The 23,529-nt window shown below is 37.2% G+C and overlaps 1 long non-coding RNA gene across 1 annotated transcript in view; it reads right to left on the bottom strand.

The window, feature by feature from the left end:
• Positions 1-4,388: 4,388 nt before the first annotated feature.
• Positions 4,389-23,529, bottom strand: part of LOC105491865 (uncharacterized) — a 78,127-nt gene continuing 58,986 nt past the window's right edge. The window contains exons 4-5 of the long non-coding RNA XR_011607300.1: positions 7,578-8,112; positions 4,389-5,764 (exon numbers count right to left, since the gene is read on the bottom strand). This is a non-coding gene — a long non-coding RNA (uncharacterized lncRNA). The remainder of the gene's footprint in view (positions 5,765-7,577; positions 8,113-23,529) is intronic.

Below are 23,529 nucleotides of genomic sequence, written 5' to 3' on the forward strand. Positions count from 1 at the left end.
TAGACATTGTCTTCATTTTTATGTTATAGCTGTAATGAGTATCTTACACCTTAATTCCTTCAAAGTCTAAAGAAACAGTCATTTCAGACCCTCATGTATGGTGGCTTTTTCATTGTATGTTAGTAACTTTTTATTGTTACATTATAGTTGCTAGATTTTTATCTGCAGGAACATTGTTGGCTTAGCCCCTTTCAAAAGTTAGGGCATGACTCAGAAATTTCAAATCCAGATCTTCAAATTTGCGGGGGTCCCAGACGTAGTCTGGTCCAGCTGTTGGCTTCTGCGTGCGTCTCAGAGGCCCCTCTCTACCTCTGGTCCCTACTCTCTCTGATTGACTGCGTAGAGCTCTCTATTCCTTTCGACTGTGTTTGTTATTTGGCTTTGAAGATGACATTCGTTTTCTGTGGCTGACATAATAAATTACCACCGTATGAATGGCTTAAAATAGCTGAAATTTATTTTCTCACTGAGGCCCAAAATGATGGTGTCAGCAAGGCTGCAATCTCTCAGGAAATTACAGGAAGAATCCTTCCACACCTTTTCCACTTTCTGGTGGCTGTCGCCGTTCTTGCTTTTACCTTTGAGATTCAGGGAGTAGATGTGCAGGTTTGTTACATGGATATATCGCGTGACGCTGAGGTTGGTGCTGCAAGTGAACTCATTACCCAGTTAGTGAACAAAGTATCTGAAAGGCGTTTCAATCCCTCCCTCCCTCCCCACTTTTGGAGATGCCAGTGTCTATCATTCCCATCTTCATGCCATCATTCTTCGTGGCTGCATCTGTCCTGTCTTCGCATCCATCTTCACGTGGCCTTCTGTTCTGTGTCCACCGACTCTTCTGTCTCTTATAAGTAGACTTGTCATTAGATATAAGGCTCACCTACTTAACCCACAATGATCTCGTCTCAGGATTAAGCTCACCTGAGCTTAATTACACATGCAAAGACCCTTTTTCCAAATGAGATCACATTACAGTTCTCAGGAGTTAATCTGTAGACCTACCTTTTTGGGACCACCATTCCGACGAATACAGAGATTTCCCTTGGCTTCTGTGAGAAATGTCCTATCCTGGTTATGGTTTTATATTTTTAAGATTGCCCTTCAAAGTATACTGATTGTATAAAGCCCCTTTTTAAAAATTGCTTTCAGGAATACACGTTTTTGAGTCAGTATCATTTCAAACATCCTAACTCTCTCTGATTTGGGGCAAGACCATGGATAAGGGTAGATATAGATATATAGGTAGGTAGATACATCACCTTATTCATTATTCATTCAATCAATGAACATTTGCCGTTTACCAAGGGTCCAGCTCATAGGCACTGTTGTACCAACTGAGAACGTAATAGTGAATAGTGAGTATATCAATGCTCGTTCTCTCAATGACAATACACGCCAGTGAGTTTTAAGTGGTATTATTGTATTATCATAACTTACCTTGAGTGCAAAGATCGTCACCTGAATTTGATCAACTCAGCAATCCCACCAGATGGAAACTACTATTACTAAAGGGAGGACATCATTAATACTCTTAAACATGACGTTATTTATAAGGTAAGGTTTTTGCTTTTAAACATCTTTGAGCTGATAGCCAAAAGATATACATTTTGATCTCAATTCTGCCACAGGAACACTGGGTAACATTTGAGCATGTCCTTTAACTCTACTGGGATTGAGATTTCATTTGTGTAAAATGAGAAGTATGAATTAAATAATGAGTCAAAGCCTTTCTAGTCTTGAAATTTTAGGTCAGTTGATAAAATAGACACTCAGGAAGATATGATATTTACAGGTTAGATTAAATCCAGATACCATGGAGATATGGAAAACATGATCTCTATTCCACTCCTGGGTGTATCTGTTGTGTTATCTGATCTTTTCAGCTGAATTTATAGCTGCTGAAAACTAAAATTTTGAATCTGGGAAAACAATATCTCAAACCTTAGCAAAGAGCACAATTTGTACCAGTAGAATTCCATTGCACTAAGCTTATTGAGATGACCAAATAACATTGGTGATATTGAATAAAATTTACAGAGAGCCATTGTTCCAATATATTTGAGGTTCACACCATACAGGAAAGCACAAAACAAAATCAAGAGTCACAAAGTCATAAGGCAAGGCTCACAGCAGTCTTCAACATAGTGTCCTCTTCAGGAGCCTGTTCAATCAGCCCTCAGAGGTCTGCCTGTCCCTTCAGGACTCTGAGGTCTAGGAACTGGAGCTCCAAAGTCTGACAACTTCTAACTCAATGATTTAAGTCTTATTTAGTATGCTTAACTCTCCCCTATCTCACTCCACTCCATCCCACAGAACATCGTGTATAAATATGCAGCTGGGCTGTCAGCTTGACATTGGGATGTGACAGCTTGCTGGCAGCTAACAAGCCGCCCTCTAGATGACAAGTTAAATGCTGTCCCTGTGAGTGATTATGTGGCCTCATAAAATCAGCAAGTGAAGCATCATGGGACTGCATCACATGAGAGGACTCTGTTACGTGATCATCAGCACAGCCTATCACTGTGCTGATGGTAACATTTCTGTTACAACGTGATCATCTGCACAGCCTATCACTGTGCTGACGGTAACATTTCTGTTATAATGTGATCATCTGCATGACCTATCATTGTGCTTATGGGTAACATTTCTGGTTGTCTTTTATACAAAAATACAAATTTTTAAATTCTTCTGTGGAACCCTAGTTTGATAAACCCTGATAAAAATATATTCATTACAGATCACACTTAGGTCACTAGACAGAGCTTGAACAAGGAAATGTTTTGTTAAGAATATTCAGCATTACATTTGCTTTTGTAATAGGCAGTGGGGCTTTTCACTGATTTAAAGTGTTCTCCTCTGTCACAAGGAAAACTGAACTCTCGGTCTTCTTCAGTTTGGTTGAGGCTGTGGGACTAATTCTGCTGTGTCTCAAGAGAAACATGATTTATTTGTAGAAGAAAAACACTTCAAGCTCTCTATTATTTTTCTGTTGACATTCTGGGTCGTGACTTGCCTTATTTGTTTATCTAATATTAACTGAGAGTAAATTACTCATTTAGTCATTCAATCAGACTTAATTCATATGCCACACACACACACCTTCATCCCTGCTAGGCACTGTAGTATATGAACTCTGATCTTTGCCCTTAAGGAATTCTATTTTAGATACATTAATAAGAGTAAGACTTTGGACAGGATTATGATGAAATACTCAGGATGCAATGACAGAGAGTGACAGCGCCTGACAAAAAATAGCCATTTAATAGATATTAGTTGAGTGAATGAAAGACAGTCTGAAGGAATAACATTTTAGATATCAGAAAGATGGAAAGAAGAGAACATGCTGGATAATGGGAATAAAGGTAAAAGAAAACTCCTGAATCAGTCCACGTAGAGGGGTCAGTAGACATTATTATATAAAAACGTTATAGTATCACATGCATACAATGTATAATAATATGTAATGTCTAATATTATATGAAATATAATATATTCTTACACATAAGAACATACATTATAACATTATATAAAATTATAAAATCTTATTGTATAATACCTTACAGTATATATTAATCTATAATAGTATCATAGTTATAATTATTGATATAAATACCATTAGATATAGCACAATAATTAATATATGATATATTAATATAAAGGTAAATATAATATTATATAAACCTTGTAAAAATTGTTATATGAAAACATTGTTTGTCCTCAAAAAGTTTGCAAACTAGAAGGTGAGAATGTAAAACAATTCAATAGTGTTAATTCAGTATGATGAGCACTACTTCCAAATAACTTTCATGGAAATCACTGTCAAATGAAAAGGCAGAGAAGTAAAGCCACTGATATTGCATTAGAAAGTCATTAATTACTAGTATTTACTGGTGCTTGAAATATACCAGGCACTTTTCAAATCGCTTTAAATATAGTAACCATTTGATACTCATACATAGCAAGTCTTAGAAGCGGGCCTGTAATATTATCCCCTTTTTCTGGATATAACAGATGAGCCAGAGTTGAGAGTTAAGTTCATGCACTCTTGTTTTAAAACTTCTTAAAGTTATAGTGATTGTACTGCAATGTACATTGTACATTGCACATTGTACATTGTACAATGCACATTGTACATTGTACAATTGTACATTGCAGTACAATCACTATAAATACTTAATATTTGGGGGACATAGAGGACCTCTAAATATAAAGGACCATTGGATAAAGTCTGGAGAAGAGGCTTGGCCAAAGATATTTCAATGACCACAAGTAAGTCATATACATTTCATTTTCACAATCATTTAATGCTTTTTCTTTCTTTATTCTTAGACTAAATGTTGAATAAGCATACTTCTTTAAGAATTAGAAGTAGAGATTGCTGCAAAAAGAAGTTCCAATCTAAATGTCTTCACAGTAAAAAGCTAAGATAGCATTTCTTAAGATTACAATTACCAAGTATTTATTTCAGAGGTGACATTAAAGAGAGCGAGTCATTATTAAAAACAATAGACTTTCAAATCAGAAAATAGGAAACAGTTTCAGACTGCAAATAGGAAATTCAGATCATAGACCATTAATATTACATTTGTAACAAAAAGATAATTAGTATTTATAGATTTTTACATATGAAGCTAATTTCTTTAATAGCAAAAATTAGTATCTTGAAATTATATCAGCTTGTATCTAAGGAATGTATAAATTTTCTCATATTAAGTGTCGATTAAGTGTTCTGTTTTCTTCTGTAACTCTGTCTCTATATTTTCTAATATTACCAATGGAATTTGATATTATGTGCCAAATGATAATTTAATCTAAAATATGATTTATCAATCTATTTAAAATATTTAGTAAAATATTTCAAAGAAAACTTACACAGATTAGTAATAGCCTCCAAAAATATTTTACTGATATTTTTTCAATTAAAATATAGATTTTTCTCTCAAAGTATTTTGTAAAATATTTTACACACATTTTCATTTGCATACATTTCAAATATAAATATTGCCTATTTAAAAAGAAAACATAAATTATGTAGTGCATCTACCTAAAGTTTAGGAGAAAATCTAAAATGTGCTCACCTGTATGTATACATGTATTAAGAGATCCCTAACAATTTTGTACTCACTGAATTGAAAATCAACATTAAAAGCAGAGACTTCCTTTATCGGTCATGTGTTTTTGTCTAAAGTATCAAACACTGTGTATTTAGACTTTACCAGGAGAATGTCAGATATTCCAAGTCTCCAAAGTACTGAGAACGGAACAATGGGTCACATATATTTACATTTACCCACTTTTTAAGAGTAGTTCCGGAGTCAGAACATTTAAATTTGATCTCTTCTTTCTTTACTACAAAGAAAACAAATAATTACATTTACGTATTGCTTTATCATGTAAATTTAGGCTACATAAAATACATTTCAATTACTTGAAGATAAGAGGGAGCCTCAGATATAATTTGTAACTCATTCTTTTTATAGAAGAGAAAATTTTCAGAAAGGAGTGCAGGAGGAAATGCTTAACAGGGGATTTATAACCACGTCTTTGCTTTTGGGAATGCCTGAAGCAGACAAGTTTGAACTGGAGAGCCTTCTTCGTTTTTTCATAGGAACGGGGAACTCATAATACACACATAGTTGGTATTTATCTGCCACTGAAACCGAAATGTATTCCACATTGAGACAGTGTACTCGAAGTTGCAGTTGATAGTTGGGGTGTGGGAGGGACAATGTCATTGTCTGTGGCTCCTTGTTTGTCTTCTTTCCTAAAAATGATGAAAGCTTGAGGTTGAGTAAAAACCAACGATTTCTTGGAGTTTGTTGTAGTGCTTTAGAGAGAGGTAAAAATCTCAAGTCATTAAGAGTGAGGGATCAGGAAAGTCAGAGTAAACCAATTGCAAATGGAAACAACCCCCAAATCTTGACACAGGAAAAGTATATTTTGCACATTCGATGGAGGTTAGATGGGGTAGGGGACCTACTCAACACAGCCACTCAGGACCTCAGAATCGTGTTGCCCCATTCTTCTTTATGGTCACTGAGTCTCCTCTGTTCAGACAGTAAATGGGAAAGGTAAAAAAGCACAGAGGATTGCCAAAAGCTTTTAGAAGCCAAAGCTGGAAGAGAGATGTAAGACCCATCATACCTGTAATCCCAGCACTTTGGGAGACCCAGGCGGGTGGATCACCTGAGGTGGGGGGTTTGAGACCAGCAAGCAAATACTCTACTTTTTCATGATTCTTTTGAATCCTTAAGAGTTTCACATAGTTCATTGGAACAGAATAGAGAAAACAGAAATTGACATAAATATGCCTAGCTGATTTTCAATTGAAGACTAAACTTTTCACAAAATGTTGCTGGACCAATTACACATCGATAGGCAAAAAAGTAAACCTCAATCTAAGCCTTGCAATTTACAAAGCATTGACTCAAAATGTGTCACAAACTAAAACGTAAAGCAGTAAGAATTTTAGGGGAAAATTAGAGAAAATTTTCAGGATATAACACTAGGTAAAGAGTTCTCAGATTCCACGTACAAAAAATCCATAGAAGAAAAATAAATACATAAACTAGACTTTATTATAATTTAAAATTTTTGTTCTGCACAACACTGTAGAGAACAGAAAAAACAAGCTACAGCCGGGCGCGGTGGCTCACGCCTGTAATCCCAGCACTTTCCGAGGCTGAGGCAGGCGGATCACAAGGACAGAAGCTTGAGACCATCCTGGCTAACACAGTGAGACCCCGTCTCTACTAAAAATACAAAAAATTAGCCAGGTGTGGTGGCGGGCACCTGTAGTCCCAGCTACTCAGGAGGCTGAGGCAGGAGAATCGTTTGAACCCAGGAGGCGGGGGTTGCAGTGAGCCGAGATTGCACCACTGCACTCCAACCCGGGCGACAGAGCAAGACTCCATCTCAAAAATAATAATAATAAAATAAATAAATAAATAAATAAAATAAACAAGCTACAGAACTGGAGAAAATGTTTACAAACCACATATCCAGCAAGTGCACCGGTATGGAGAATATATTAATAACTCTTGAAACTCAATCTTTTTTAAAAAAATCAGTCCAATGAGAAAACATGCAAAAAAATGTGGCAGAGAGGGGAAAAAAAATATTATCTTTGCCTTACTCATGGCAAGGTTCATGGCAAAGGTCCCTCATTAAGAGAAAATCATAAACTTATTTAATATACATTTTATTTATTTATTTATTTTTATTATACTTTAAGTTCTAGGGCACATGCAGATTTGTTATATATGTATACATGTGCCATGTTGGTGTGCTGCACCCATTAACTCGTCATTTACATTAGGTATATCTCCTAATGCTATCCCTCCACACCCACCCCCACCCCATGACAGGCCCCTGTGTGTGATGTTCCCCTTCCTGTGTTCAAGTGTTCTCATCGTTCAATATACATTTTAGATGGCATAGGAGCTTTTCAGAAATGAAGACTTCAAGAAAACAGGATATCTGTTTTTATATTATGTTTGATAAGGAGTGGGCAGCTGTGCAAAACTATGATTGGACAAAGGGGTAAGATCTAATGTTAATAAACTGGGGGTGCTTACCAAGGCCTACTTGTTCACATTCTTCTCAGCATCTCTGAGTCTGTGAGGATAAGTGTGTTTCTTTCCTCCAGGAAGATACATCTGGAATGAAGTTCTTTTTTTTTTTGAGACGGAGTCTCGTTCTGTCGCCCAGGCTGAAGTGCAGTGGTGTGATCTCAGCTCACTGCAACCTCCGCCTCCTGGGTTCAAGTGATTCTCCTGGCTGAGCCTCCTGAGTAGCTGGGATTACAGGCACATGCCACCATGCCTGGCTAATTTTTGTATTTTTAGTAGAGATGGGGTTTCACCAGGTTAGCCAGGCAGGTCTCGAACTCCTGACCTCGTGATCTGCCCGCCTCGGCCTCCCTAAGTGCTGAGATTACAGGCATGAGTCACCGTGGAATGAAGGTCTTATAACCACTCAGTCCTGGGAATAGGTCAGTCCGCTTCATCAGTTACAGGTTGTGTCTCCTTGCAGGAGACTGCTGCAGAGGGCTATCTCCAAGGTTTGACTTCTACATGCTATGATCCGTCAGGTGTATCATAAGAGGCATTTCTGGGGAGACAAAAGCAAAGCAAAGATGAATGTTGAAAGCAAATTATAAACTCAGTTTTGTAGTCCAGAGAGCAGAGCAGCCAGGCAAGATTTGCCGATGTTGTGCTTGATGCATCTTCAGACGGAGTGAGGGCAGGCAGTGGCATTTGATGGACTTCGCTGGTTTTGTGTTTGCATCAGGTGTTCGGGTGACCTTTCTGTGTACCCTATACAGCAACAGGCATGAAGGCCGTCTATATATAAGCTGTTGTGATTTTTCTGAAGTCTATATCAAGATGTTCAGCTTCAGCTTGCAGGGCTTCAAGAAATTGAAGTTTTAGTGATTCCAAGCCAAAAGAATGGAAGAAAAATTGGAAATACCAGTTTGGGGAGTCATAGTTTCTCCAAACTATGAGGAAAAACTAGAAAGTTTAATGAGACTAAACTTATACCGTAAACAAATTCAGGATCCAGTCCAGTTTGTGATACATAGCAAACCTCAAAGAACAAATAGGTCCTAGAAGCTAATAAAGCATGCACTTGAGTTTGCCATTGAAACATAATTGTCTTTCTACAGTCACCGCCATTTCCATGAAAGTAATCAAAATAGGATGAACTTACTCACAAAGTAAGTTTATTCTCATTAAACTTGGCAACTTATATGAATGCAACAGGACTAGTGACTAACCACAAAGACTCTTTTTAGGTTTGCTGTGTAGAAATTTTTCAATAAGAAATTTTAGAGTGGACTTTCAAAATCCTCTCAAGGCAGGTAAACCAAGCCAGCTACTTGTCATCTTACTTTGCCTGCAATAACTGTAGAGTTGAATGAACTTCCCACTTCTCAAGGTCCTCGAAATATCCTGAAGTTCCTTGGCCTGCTAGGAAGTTAACATTCCTTACATATCGTGTATAAGGCAACCATTTAAGGGAAAGACCAAAAAAAAAAAAAAAAAAAAAAGCAAGTGAGATCAAATTATAAACTCAGTTTATATAATTTTGGGATGCTCTCATGCAAATATAACTTAAAGAAGGTTTAGCATCGCTTGTTATTTGACAATGTTTCTCTTAGAATTTAACATGGGAAATAAATCTAATTAGTTTAACATCTTTCTTTTATAAGGAGAAAAAAACAGATTCTTTTGACATATTCCAGGGGCTTTTCTGGAAACTTCCAAATTTAGTTTGTGGTCAAAAAGACTTAATTTAAAATGTAATCTGGGGAAGTCATACATGTATATGAGGACCATGTATGCAGGGTACCAAGCCAGTTTATTGTTAAGGGACGTTATTGTCTCCATAAAGTCAATCTTAGTTTCTTAAAATCACCTGATTATATCTGAAATACATCGTACCAGTCATAGTCTTGGTAATATAACCAGTGTTTCTAATTTTGTCCTGTTACAAGGAGAACAGATTCTTTTTTGTTGTTGTTGTTGAGACGAAGTCTTGCTCTCGTCCCCAGGCTGGAGTATGATGACGTGATCTCCGCTGACTGCAACCTCTGCCTCCCGGGTTCAAGCAATTCTCCTGCCTCAGCCTCCCAAGTAGCTGCGATTACAGGCACCTGCCACCACGCCCGGCTAAGTTTTGTATTTTTAGTAGAGACGGGGTTTCACCATGTTGGCCAGGCTGGTCTTGAACTCCTGACCTCAGATGATCCACTCGCCTCGGCCTCCCAAAGTGCTGGGATTACAGGCATGAGCCACTGTGCCCAGCCAGGAGAACAGATTCTTATTGAACTTATGCAAATAACTATATTGCAATAAAAATAAAAATATTCATGAATAATTTCCAAGTTCTGGAGGGATCAGGCAGAGAGAAAAAGTAATTGTTTCAATTTTGTTTACAAAAGCAGACTTTATCAAATTTTTCTAAGCTACAGAGAGTTCAAGAGTAAATTTTTTTTAAAACATTTTCTTAAATCTAGAAAACCAAACATTGAAGAACTGGCAATATTTTAGACAAAATCATTAAAAACTTACAATTATTCTATCAGTTCATCCAGTCTCATGTAATTAACTTTTCTGTGCTTGAAGCTGGAATAGCAGTTTTATAAACCCATCAGTTTCTTCATTAGAGTTCTCAAAATTCTTTCATAGTCCGATGGCAATATCTTAAAATTATCAGAAATCTGCACTCCAGAGTACTTTCAGAGTCTTTTTCACAAATCTCTTTGAAAAAGAAGTAATTTTGGATTGTAGATCATTGTAAATGCTTTCAGAAAAGAAGCAAAGTAAAACAATAATGTCTGTGAATGACAAAAGACTTAAAACAACCCTGCTTAAAAACCTAGTGAGACTTTATTATAACAATGATGCAATTGACAAGTATATTTGGTTATTTATGTGGTATTAAAAATTTTTAAATACTAACCAAAATTGTAACTATTAACATTATACCAGGACATATCTAATTTCTAGGAATTTGATATAATTTTGGAATGCTCTCATGAAAATATAACTTAAAGACGGTTTAGCATCACTTATTATTTGACAATGTTTCTCTTATAATTTAACATAGGAAATAAATCTAATTAGTTTAACGTCTTTCTTTTAAAAGGAGAAAAAAAAAAACAGATTCTTTTGACATATTCCAGGCACCCTTCTGGAAACATCCAAATTTAGTTTGTGATGAAAAAGACTTAATTTAAAATGTAATTTGGGGAAGTTGGTCAGAAATTCCAAAAGTTTATAATACTTGGTTAAATATGATGTGGGTTTATATTATATCAAAAAGGCAATAAAAGATAATAAAGGCAAATACAGAAGGTTATACATTCTGTAGTTTAAAACCATTTCATAATTTTTAAAAACATGTGATTCCTTATAATATATTTCTCATGTTTATTAACAGCCTCAAATATATTTTATATTTTTGTAAAATGTGTAAAGCCAAAGGTAGATAAATTTATCTTCCTCTTAGTTAAAAATTTTCCAGACAATTAATGAACATTTATTACTTAATTTAACTAAGAATAAGGTAAAGATTTCAAATGACCAAAATAATTTTAAAATTATTTTAGGTAGACTTTTTTTACAAAACGTAATTAGTGTTGACATTTTTTAAATAAACTTTATCCCACTTACATTCACTTAATTCACTCATACTTAACAATTATACCTGAACTGCCTATGAACATCTCATAAGATATTAAATAAAGCTAGCCATATCTGAACTTATTTCTTTTGTTGACAAATCATGCAAATATTAAAAATATCACAGAAGCAAAGAAACTAAATAAAGATAAACATAGTTCTCTCTTTCTCTCTTCCAGATTGTCATGCATCAGCAATTCAGTTTCCTTGTGCGTTTTCCTCTTCGACTGGATTTATAGTTTGATCATTTCAAACATTTGTTTGACCATTAAACCTAGGAGAAAATATGTCTGCATTATATATAATGTCAACCCTTCTTGTTTTTTTTTTTTTTTTTTTTAGATGGAGTCTTACTCTGTCACTCAGGCTGGAGTATAGTGGTGTGATCTTGGCTCACTGCAACCTCTACCTCCCAGGTTCAAGCAATTCTCCCTGCCTCAGGCTCCCAAGTAGCTGGGATTCCAGGAGCCTGCCACCACACCCAGCTAATTTTTGTCTTTTTAGTAGAGACAGCGTTTTGCTATGTTGGCCAGGCTGGTCTCGAACTCCTGACCTCAGGTGATTCACCCGCCTTGGCCTCCCAAAGTGCTGGGAGTACAGGTGTAAACCACTGCACCTGGCCTAATGTTAACCATTCTGAATACATTTTTCTTTCAACTTTACCAAAAATTTTAAAGTAATCTTATTTCTTAAAGATTTACCCCCTAAGCATGTAAACTTGAAAAAAACTTTTGGGTTAGTTTATATTTTTCTGAAAGTTTTAGGAGTACTTCAATGATATGAGCACTCATATGTCCCTGAGCCAATTGCAATTTATCTCTTTTATGGGAGTTTATAAATTAATCTGGTAATGTCATCTAGAAGTTAAAAAAAATCACATAGACATAACATGCAGATGTACATGTAGACATAAACATACATAAGCATGCAGATAGATGCAAAATGTTATAGAATTTATTATAAAATGGTATCCATGTGCCAGGTATGATAATACAAAACTCAGTGGTTTATTAAAAAAAATCTGATCTGAATTGTGTTTCTGGTAGATGAAACAAGATTTACCTATTGAAATGGCTAAAGCTTTTTACTAATATTGGTGGGAAAGACAATATTTTTTTATTCGCTCAGTTTCCAAATACTTTTCTTTTTCATTCACTTCTGATGATCATCCCCTTGAAGTTTGTATTTCAAAAAGATAACTATCAGATTTTGGAGAAGACAGTAGAAAATTTCCATTTCAAAGATACAGAGAATGAATCCAAGTTTTCTCCTGGAAGGAGTTTTATGACATGTTTGCTTATTATCAGAGGCCAATCTTGTGGAGATTGTGAGGAAACATCTATTGTGGTTTTTCAGTCTATTTCTAATTAACTTTTTTTTTTTTTTTCTTTTCAGCCTCAGTTAGTTGCTTTTGGGGAGACTAGAGTCTCTTGAGAGCAAAGTTCAAGTGACTGGAGGGCTGGAATAGAAAAAAGCCAGACAGAGGTAGAGAGAGGAAGTAGGGTGAAGGGGGACATATCAAGGACTTAAAAGAACTGAACACAAGACTGGAGGTGGCAAGAGGAGGACGCTAGAGCAGAAGAAAATAGAAAAAAAAAAAGAGGTCTTAGAGGAGCCAGTTTAGAGTCTAACCCAAGAGTTCAAGTTCCAATAGAAAGATGTGGGCAGAGTTGGTGTGGCATGGAGTTAGCAGTGGCTAAAGAATCCCAGTTGACTGAGAAGGTCTAATGTGAAAAGCAGAATTAAAAGAAAAAAATCATAGAGTACTTAAAAATATCAGCTTCCAATTAAAATGGCTTGTAACCATAGAGCTCTTAAAAAGTAATTTTTTTTTTTTTTTTGAGACGGAGTTTTGCTCTTGTTGCCCAAGCTGGAGTGCAATGGCGCGATCTCGGCTCACTGCAACCTCCGCCTCTCAGGTTCAAGGGATTCTCCTACCTCAGCCTCCTGAGTTGCTGGGATTGCAGGAAAGCGCCATCACGCCCGGCTATTTTTTTGTATTTTTAGTAGAGACGGGGTTTCACTATTTTGGCTAGGCTGGTCTCGAACTCCTGACCTCAGGTGATCCGCCCACCTCAGCCTGCCAAAGTGCTGGGATTACAGGCGTGAACCACTGAGCCCGGCCAAAAAGTTATTTTAAATATCTTATTACCATGTTTCAACTGGGACTAACAGCAAATATTCCTGACAGTGTTGAATTTCTTCTTTTCTCCTCTTCTTTTAAATCAAAGATTTCTATCAAGTATTTCATAACCAACACCAATAAACCTTTTATGACTTGCATATCGACCAAAGAGTTTGACTCAAAAAAGATGCTAAAGAATGCAGCTCTCCCAAGATACAACACCACTATCAAAGACATCCAAAAGAATAAAAGACACAGAACCACACCCTGAGAGGTGGAAACACTCAATCTGTCAGCTGCAAATGGGGTGCCCCTCACATTTCTCCCCAGCCACATTCTCAGGACCTTCCAACCTGAAGCCGGCTGCCTACACACCAGAAGCTGACAACTTGACCACCTCAAAAAGTGAAAAGCCAAGCAAAGTTTTCAGGACACAACACAAGACAGATGGGAGCAATTTGCTGTCCCTGGGAGGGAAAAGATTAATAATAAATAGATATCCCCAAACCAGATTTATGCAAGAGTAACAATAGAAACAAATGATTTTCTCCTGTTAATCTGAATTTAGATTCAGTGAAACCCTATCTCTATTAAAAATATAAAAAATGAGCTGGGCGCGGTGGCAGCAGCGCCTGTAGTCCCAGCAACTCAGGAGGCTGAGGAAGGAGAATGGCGGGAACCCGGGGGGGCGGAGCTTGCTGGGAGCCAAGATGGCGCCGCTCACTGCAGCCTGGGCGACAGAGCGAGACTCCGTCTCAAAAAATAAATAAATAAATAAATAAATAAATAAATAAACAGGAAAACCTGCACATTTTTATGCAAGGCTTGATAAATAGTGGATAGTTGTGTAGAAATATGATTGGCTAAGGGGATATAATTCAGTGGTAACAAACTGGGGGGAACTTAGCAAGGTGTACTTGCTCAGGTTCTTCTTGGTATAAGAATGTTCCTTTCTGGCTCCGTACGGTGGCTCATGCCTGTAATCCCAGCACTTTGAGAAGCCAAGGCGGGCGGATCACTTGAAGTCAGGAGTTTGAGACCAGCTCGGCCAACATGGTCAAACCCCATCTCCACTAAAAGTAAAAAGTCAACTGGGCATGCTGGTGGATGCCTGTAATCTCAGCTACTTGGGAAACTGAGGCAGGAGAATCACTTGAACCCGGGAGGCAAAGGTTGCAGTAAGCCAAGATCGCACCATTGCACTCTAGCCTGGGTGACAGAGTGAGAGACTCTATAGCAGAAAAAAAAAAAAAAAGTTCCTTTCCTCCAGGTGTAAGGAGGGAAGCTCTGGGATGAAGGTTTTATGAGCTAATTCAAAAAGGAAGTTCAGAGAATCCTTTTATGTCCTGCTTCAGGGGGGAATATTGAGACTTTCCTGTTTCTGCTGTTTTCACAAATGCCAAAGGGCCATATTATGGGGTATTCTGTCCTGAACCCCATCAAAGACTCAAGAAAGCATATAAATGAAGAGGATATGTATGCTGCGAATAAGCATATAGAATGATATTCAACATCATTAGCCGTTTGAACAATGAAAATTAAAACCTAAATCAGATAACACTGCATACCTATAAGAATGGCTACAATTTTAAAAAGGCCAGGCACAGTGGCTCATGCCTGTAATCCTAGCACTTTGGGAGGCCAAGGTGGGCCGATCACCTGAGGTCAGGAGCTCAAGACCACCTTGGGCAACATGGTGAAATCCTATTTCTACTAAAAATACAAAAATTAACCAGGCATGGTGGTGCACACCTGTAATCCCAGCTACTCAGGAGGCTGAGGCATGAGAATCACTTGAGCCCAGGAGGTGGAGGTTGCAGTGATCCAAAATCATGGTACTGCACTCCAACTAAAGCAACAGAGCAAGACTCTGTTAAAATAATAATAATAAAAAAATAAAAAAATCATGACATGAAAGTCAGGGAACCTGCATCACTCACACAATGCTACTGGGAATGGAATAGAATGTAACATGGTAGGCATTCTCTGGAAAACAGGTTGGAAGGTTTTGGAAAAGTCAAACATATAACTACCACTTACACAGCCATTGCACCTTGAAGCATTTATTTCAGAGAAATGAAAATCTGTACATACATTTTTGTAGCAGCTTTACTCATGACAGCCCACACTGTAAACAACCTAGATATTCTTCCACAGTGAAATAGTGAGTGATCATGTGGACAACCATACTGTGAAATAAAAGAACTGGAGCTACTGAAGCTCACAAGTTGGATTACTTTCCAGAGAATTATGTTGTGTGTAAAAGCCAGTCTCAAGAAGTTATACACTGTATAAAGCTATTTACATAGCAGCCTAGAAATGGCAAAATTAAAAAAATAGAGAATAGATAAGTGTTTGCTGGGATGAAAAAAAATAGAGGATGGAGAGAGATGAGTAGGAGGGAAACGGATGTGCTTTACAAGAACAAGTTGGGAAGTTCTTGTGGTGACAGATATGCTTTGTCCCTCAGCTGCATTGATGTCAGTATCCTCATGATATTGCACTATCATATTGCAAGATGTTACCACTTGGTTAAAATAAATACCTTTTTCTTATTTCTAACAACTGCATGTAAATCTACAATTATCTCAAAATAGGTTAATACAACATTTTTGCTTTACTGGAGAAAAATTAGCATGTAATAACAAGGTTTTCAGTATGTTCATATTTTAACATCACTCATGTTTGAAGTCAATATTTGATTAAGATGAGCACCAAACATTATGATTTTTATACTGCATGTATTTTATCTGTAGTTATAAATTAAACAGATGTTAAGCTTTCACCTTTAAAGCTATGTTTCTGAAATACTAATACAAATGCTTTTTCCCTGAAAGTTGAAAACATGTTTACATTTCTACTAAAATTTCAGGTTTCTTAAATAAAATGGAGGAAATGTTTTATTCAACTTCACATTTAATACTTGAGTAATGATGAAAGCAAATAGACATATGTGTAAATTTAATTTAATTAATTTAAATTAAATTAATTAATTAAAAATTAATTTAAATTTAATTTAATTTAATTAAATTTTGATGGCAAGCATTTTTTCTGAATTCAAAAATAATAAAATTGGGAACATTATGTCATAGTTGTCTCTCTCTTTTGAATAAGTACCTTTTTTACTAATAAAAACATATTGGTATTAATACATTAGTTTCTAATTCTCCTAATACAATAAAAGATTTTCTCCATTAATTATATGATTTTTTGAAGTGGAATCCTGAAGGCTTAGCCCATTTTGAAGTGGTTTTGGAGCATAACCTACATTTACTGGAAAGCAGGCTTATAATTTCATGTTCATTTTACAAACAAATGGCATATTCTATTCTGAGCAACTGTACAAATCAATATATTTTTGTCATATTAGAAATGGTCACGTTTGTTTTTCATTTTTAGTAAAATTCAAATACTGTCAGAGAAAATTACTTTCAAAATCATAAAACTTTATGCTCTTAAACATCTTTAGCAGTGCTTTCTTTAAAATAAACTACTTTTGAATCTTGGGATTGAACTTGGATTGATGTTTGACATTACTTCTTCAAGGAATTAATTGGATTGGATTTAGTGTCTTCATTTCTTTATTCTGAAATTGCTTCTGGTTCCTCTCCCTTACTTCCATCTCTTTTTCTCTGAAATAAGGGCAGGGAAATCAGTTTATTCTTATTTTTCTGAAGTACCCAGATGCAGTGTACTCTCATTGTGAAGGACCTTCACAAGCAACAGGCAGTGGCAGTAGCGAGTCCTCAGATTGAAAAATCCACAGAAAAAACTATTGGAAATTATAGTTCAAGTTTCAATAAGCCCTACTTCATACAAGAAAGTCTGGGAATACTGAAAAAAAAAACCTCACAAAGTTAAATATGTATTGCTCTATTCAGCAAGTCTTGGGTCTGAAGTTTAAACATATAGGTTTAGAAAACAGATTGTAGTAAGCATTGAGGGTGACCCCTCGTTTTGGTAACAATGACTGTCATTAACTAGACTCTCAAGAGATTCCTATATGCAAAAGTTTATAGATTTTTATGTGGACCAGAAGTCTATCAGTGTATTCTTTACCCAGCTGCAATTTTAAAGCAGAAGATTGTTAAATGGCATAGACTGAAAGGAATTAAACTTGTAGCTGGATGCCAGTCAAATCATACACCTTGAGAGACAAATGCAACCAGGTTCATAATAGACAAAGATTTGCCACAGAATAAAGACATCTTTCTAGAGCCAAGATCGAATGGGAAGCTGCCCAATTAATCTCATTTGAGTAGCACATTCCATACAAATAAATAATAACAGGATGTCTTCAAGTCTCACTATCTCAGCCCACTTTGTGTTGCTATAAAGAATACTTGAGAACGGGTAATTTATAAAGAAAATAAATTGCTTGGCCTATGGTTCTGGAGGCTGGGAAGCTCAAGGGCATGGTAGCAGCTTCTGGTGAGGGCTTTTTTCACTGTGTCAAAACATGACAAAGGGTGTTACATAGTTAGAGGACAAAAGCAAATGTGTCAGCTCAGGTCTTTCTTCCCCCTTCTTGTAAAGCCACCAGTCCAATCATCAGGGCCCCATCCTGATGACTTTATCTTATCCCGAAAATCCTATTTCCAAACAACATATGAATTTGGAGATAAATTTTTCAACACATGAAATTTGGGGATATAGCATTCCACTCCAGCCCCCTAAATTAACATTATTCTCATATGCAAAATACATTTATTCCTTTCCAGTAGCCCCAAAGTCTTAACTCATTAGGCAGCAATTTAAGGTTCAAAGTCCTGAGTCCCATCTTAATCAGATATGGGTGAGACTCAGGACACAATTTATCCTAAGGCAAATTTCTTCCAGCTGTGAGCTTGTGAAATCAAACAAATTATGTACTTTCAAAATACAATGGTGGAACAGACAGAGGATATATATTTCTATTCCAAAATGGGGAAAGAGAAAATAAAAAAAGAACTTGTCTCAAGGAAGATTAGAATCCAAAAAGGAAAACGTGAAATCTCAAAACTTCAGAATGATTTTTCACTCTGCGTACTGCCTCCCAGACACACCAGAGTGAGTGTCAGGCCCCCAAGGCCTTGGGAAGCTCACTCCCCGTGTCTTTTCTTGGCTGAGCCCATGCTTCAGCTCTCCTAGGATGGCATTGGCTACTGGTAGCTTTGCAGTTCTGAGGTCTCATTGGTGGTCCTGCTGCCAAGGCTGCAGTAGGTATTGCCCTGGTAGGACCTCTTTGTGACAGCTTCGACCCCATGTGCACTCAGCGTTGCCCTAGTAGGGTTCTCTGTGATGACTCCATGCCTGAAACAAGTCTCTGCCTGGGATCCCAGTCTGTCCTCAACATCCTTTGACATCTAGGTGAAGAAGAAATGGCTCCATAGCTCTTGCATTCTGCGAGCCTGTAGAGTTAGTGCCACCTGGACACTGTCAAGGCTTATGGCTTGTATCTTCCAGAATGGAGAATCAAGACACAGTAGGGGCAACCTAGAAGCACTGTGCTAAAATTTAGGGAACAAAGACCTGAGGTGGCCCTGGGAAGTAAGCCCAGGGAGGGCCTAGGACTGTCCCCCAAAATCATTCTGACCTTCTAGAGCTCTGGGCCTAAGATGGAACTCTCAAAGATCATTGAAATCCCTTTTAAGTCTTTTTCCCATTGTCTTAATAATCCCTTCTATTAACACTCATCCCTTTAGCAAACAGTTTCTGGGATACACCCTTGATTTCCTCTCCTAAATATGCTTTTTCATTCTTTACCAAATGACCAAGCTGTGAATTTTCCAGATCTTTCAGATCTGCTACCTTTTTAATTAAAAATTCTGTCTTTAAATCATCTCTCTTCTCTCATATTTTACTGTAAGCCGTTAAAAGTAGCCATGCAGCAGTTCTATGTTTTGTTGCTTAGCTATTTCTTCTACCTAGTATCCTAGTTTATTGCTTTTAATTTCTGCCTTTTATGAAACTTCAGGGCATGGGGCTAATTCAGCCGTGTTCTTTGCTATGATACTACAAGGATGACCTTTAGTTTCCAACACCTCCTTCCTCATTCTCATCCGAGGCCTCATCAGAATCATCTTTACTCCTTATTTCTACCAGCATTCTGATCACAACCACTTAAGTAATTTCTGAGTAGTTGCAGGCTTTCCCTGTCTTTTCTTCTGAGCCATCAGAATTGCCCTCCACACTCCATTTGCAGCCTTCTAGGCTTGTTCTAGGCTGCTCCTGCACATTATCCAGTTACAAAGCTGCTTCCACAATTTCAGGTAATTGTTATAACCACCTTGCTCTAAGTACCAATTTTTTTGTCTTAGTCCATTGTGTTCTATTGCTATAAAAGAATTTCTGAGACTGGGTAAATTGTAAGGAAAAGTAGTTCATTTGACTCACAGTTCTGGAGAACAGGAAGTCGGTGCACATGGCGGCAGGGCAAGAGTGTGCACATCAGCCCAGGTCCGCATTGATCTTCTAAAGATACTAGTCCCCTCATGGAGGTCCTGCCTGATGACCTTATCTAGTCCTATTTCCTTCCAAAGGACTTAGCTCCAATCAACATATACATTTGAGGAATGAGTTTCCAACCCTTGAAATTTAGAGGACATATTGGAGCCACATCACTGACCCTCAAAATGCCATTTTTCTAAAGTTACTTCAGCAAATTTGATTCTGGTACATTTATGCTGACTTCCTAAATTTACCTACATAGATGCCCACTTTTTGGGGTCTGGGAATCAGAGGACTTGTGACACTGAGAAAGTTACTTCTCTGCACTTTACTTTCTCTTGCAGAAATGAGATGATAAGAACTGGCCTACCTATACTGGTGTATACTTTGATGTCAACACACTCTTTGCAAACTCTTTAATTTTGGAAACAGAAAATTTAAATATATTATGGGACTAGTAAATGAATTTTCCATTTTTTTCCTCTTTTGATTTTCATTTCTTGGAAATTTTATTACAAGAAAACTCAAAGTTGGGCTGTGTGCAGTGGCTCATGCCTGTGATCCCAGCACTTTGGGAGGCCAAGGCAGGAGGATCACTTGAGGTCAGGAGTTCAAGAGTAGTAGTAAATGGTTATAGAAATATTTGAATTACCTTTCCCTAGGGATCAATGCTAAAAGAGGTTCTTTAAATGCACATGAGTAAGCAGATAGAGAGATGGTTCAAAGGGTATAATATAAACAGACAATCCATATAATGTTCTTTTTAGTAATGGAAATAGTGTTCAACAGTATGTTTGAAATAAATAGAAAGGAGCCAAAAGCTTGGGTACTAGCATGACAGAAGATCATAACAAAAGACTTGATTGTCACATTGAGTAATTAGTCATTTATCTCTTCTTCTTTGTATTTAACCTAATTTTCACAATGTTTTTTATTCTACCTGAATGTTGTTGTGAAAAAGAACAGGAATAGGTGAGCATGACCTGACCACAGCAGTCCAATATCTGGTCTCTCCCTTCCCTCATGCACAGTTCTTAATAAAATAAGGTGAGCGCTCTTAATCTGCAGAATCTAAACCATAGCTGGTGTCCTTGAGAGAAGGGATCCTGGGTCTGCAGGAGTTCCAGCATTTCAGACTCAGCACTCTAAAAACGGAATGGAATTGTACTCAGAGAACAAAGTCACAGCTGTAACATACCCTCTAAAAATATCATTTCTTGGCCACGTCTTCATTACCAGCCACCTTCAGGTGTAAGGGGCTTGAAGCTGGGCAAGTTAGGGAAGGGAGAGCCTGCAGATATGCTTGGATAAGCCAGAGTGAATTCCAGAAAAGCAGCCACAACCCAGGCCCTGCAAGTTAATAACAGGAACCGTTCCAGAATGTGTAGTTCCAGAAATCATTTGAAGTTCTGCTTTTTGGAAAAAGAATACAAAGTTATATATACAAAAATGAATATTTATTTACAATACAACTTATTTAAATGACAAAAATCTATTATGAGCCAAAGAAGGAAATATCTGGAAAACTTAAAGATGATAAATCTAGTAACTTTGATGAAGAAGTTTCTCTAAAGATACAAACTACCGAAGAAGAAACAGAAAACCTATGTAGCTCTAAATCTGTTAGAGAAATAGAATAGTAAATTTTGTACCTAAAATTTGTTTCCCTGAAAAATGTCCAGGTCCAAGTGCCTTCACTAATGAATTCTACCAAACATTTAGGGAAGAAATAATATCAGTCTTACGTAAAATCCTCTGGAATACTGAAGAGAAGGGACAGGACGCAGTTCATTTAATGAAGTCAGCACTACACGCATGTCAAAACCAGGAGAAGATACGACAAGAACACAACAGAGCACTATAAAGAGACACAAGCAGTTTTAAAGAAATTTCTAGCATATATAGTATAATAATATATAAGAAAACATAATACATAATGAATAAGGTGTGTATATCCCAAGAATGCAAGGGTGTTTAACATTTGAAAAATCAATGTAATAAACATAGTAATGGAATAAAAATTATTTTTGGCCGAGCACAGTGGCTGACACCTATAATCCCAGCACTTTGGGAGGCTGAGGCAGGCACATCACGAGGTCAGGAGATCGAGACCATCCTGGCCAACATGGTGAAACCCTGTCTCTACTAAAAATACAAAAATTAGCTGGGCATGGTAGTGTGCACCTGTCGTCCGTGCTACTCGGGAGGCTGAGGCAGGAGCATCGCTTGAACCGGGGAGACAGGGATTGCAGTGAGCCGGAGTGGCACCACTGCACTGCACTCCAGACTGGCAAAACAGCAAGACTCCATCTCAAAGCAAACAAACAACAACAAAACACACACACACACACACACACACACACACACAAAATTTTTTTTTTTTTTTTTTTTTTTTTTTTTTTTTGAGACGGAGTCTCACGCTGTTGCCCAGGCTGGAGTGCAGTGGCGCGATCTCGGCTCACCGCAAGCTCCGCCTCCCGGGTTCCCGCCATTCTCCTGCCTCAGCCTCCTGAGTAGCTGGGACTACAGGCGCCCGCCACCGCGCCCGGCTAATTTTTTGTATTTTTAGTAGAGACGGGGTTTCACTGTGGTCTCGATCTCCTGACCTTGTGATCCGCCCGCCTCGGCCTCCCAAAGTGCTGGGATTACAGGCTTGAGCCACCGCGCCCAGCCAAAACAAATTTTTTAAAAGATCATATGTATATGTGCAGGAAAAGAATTTCACAAAATTCAGCATCCATTCTTGGTTTTAAAAATACAAATTAGCAGACTAGGAATAAAAGGAAAATGTTTCAGACTGATAAAGGGCATACACAAAAACAGTTAACATCTTTTACAACAAATGGCCGAGTGATTTTCTCTTAACATCAGAAACAAAATAAGAATGTATACTGTCACCACATTAATTCAACATTGTGTTGGAAGATCTAGCCAGTGTAGTAAGGCATGAAAAAATAAAAAAGAGAAAAGAAGAGGCAAAAACATTCCACAAGCTATTCTATATAGAAAAGTATATGAATTTCACATAAAAAAGAAAGCTACTAGAATGAATAAATAAGCTAAGCAAGTTTTCAGGATGTAATATTGGTAAGCAACACTCAATTGTGCTAGCAACAAATGAAATTTGAACTTAAAATTATAATATGCAATAGTATTAAAATATGAAATACTTGGAGATAAATCACTCAAAAGCTATGCAAAAATTTTATACTAAAAGCTGCAAAATATTGTTGAGAATAATTAGAACATATGAAGAAATATGTTATTTTTATGAATTGAAAGGCTGATTATAGTTAAAAAGTCAATTTTTCAAAATTGATCTATATATAGATGATTCCCCCAAAAAAATTTCAGCAGAATTTGTTGGTATACATTGAAATATTAATTTAAAAATTTATATGGAAATGCAAAGAAATACCCAAATAACTGAGAAATGTGAACAAATTTGGAAGACTTACACTGTCTGACTGTCAGACTTATTATAAAGCTATAATAATCTAACAGGGTAGTATTAGCATCAAGATAGACAAACATATAATTAGAACAAATCAATGATGGCCAGGCACGGTGGCTCACACCTGTAATCCCAGCACTTTGGGAGGCTGAGGTGGATGGATCACAAGGTCCAGAGATAGAGATCATCATGGCCAACGTGGTGAAACTGGGTCTGTACTAAAAACACAAAAATTAGCTGGGCGTGGTGGCGCACACCTGTAGTCCCAGCTACTAGGGAGGTTGAGGCAGGAGGATCACTTGAACCCAGGAGGCGGAGGTTGCAGTGAGCCG

The sequence above is a fragment of the Macaca nemestrina genome, chromosome 8 (genome assembly GCF_043159975.1).
Source record: "Macaca nemestrina isolate mMacNem1 chromosome 8, mMacNem.hap1, whole genome shotgun sequence".
NCBI lineage: Eukaryota > Metazoa > Chordata > Mammalia > Primates > Cercopithecidae > Macaca > Macaca nemestrina.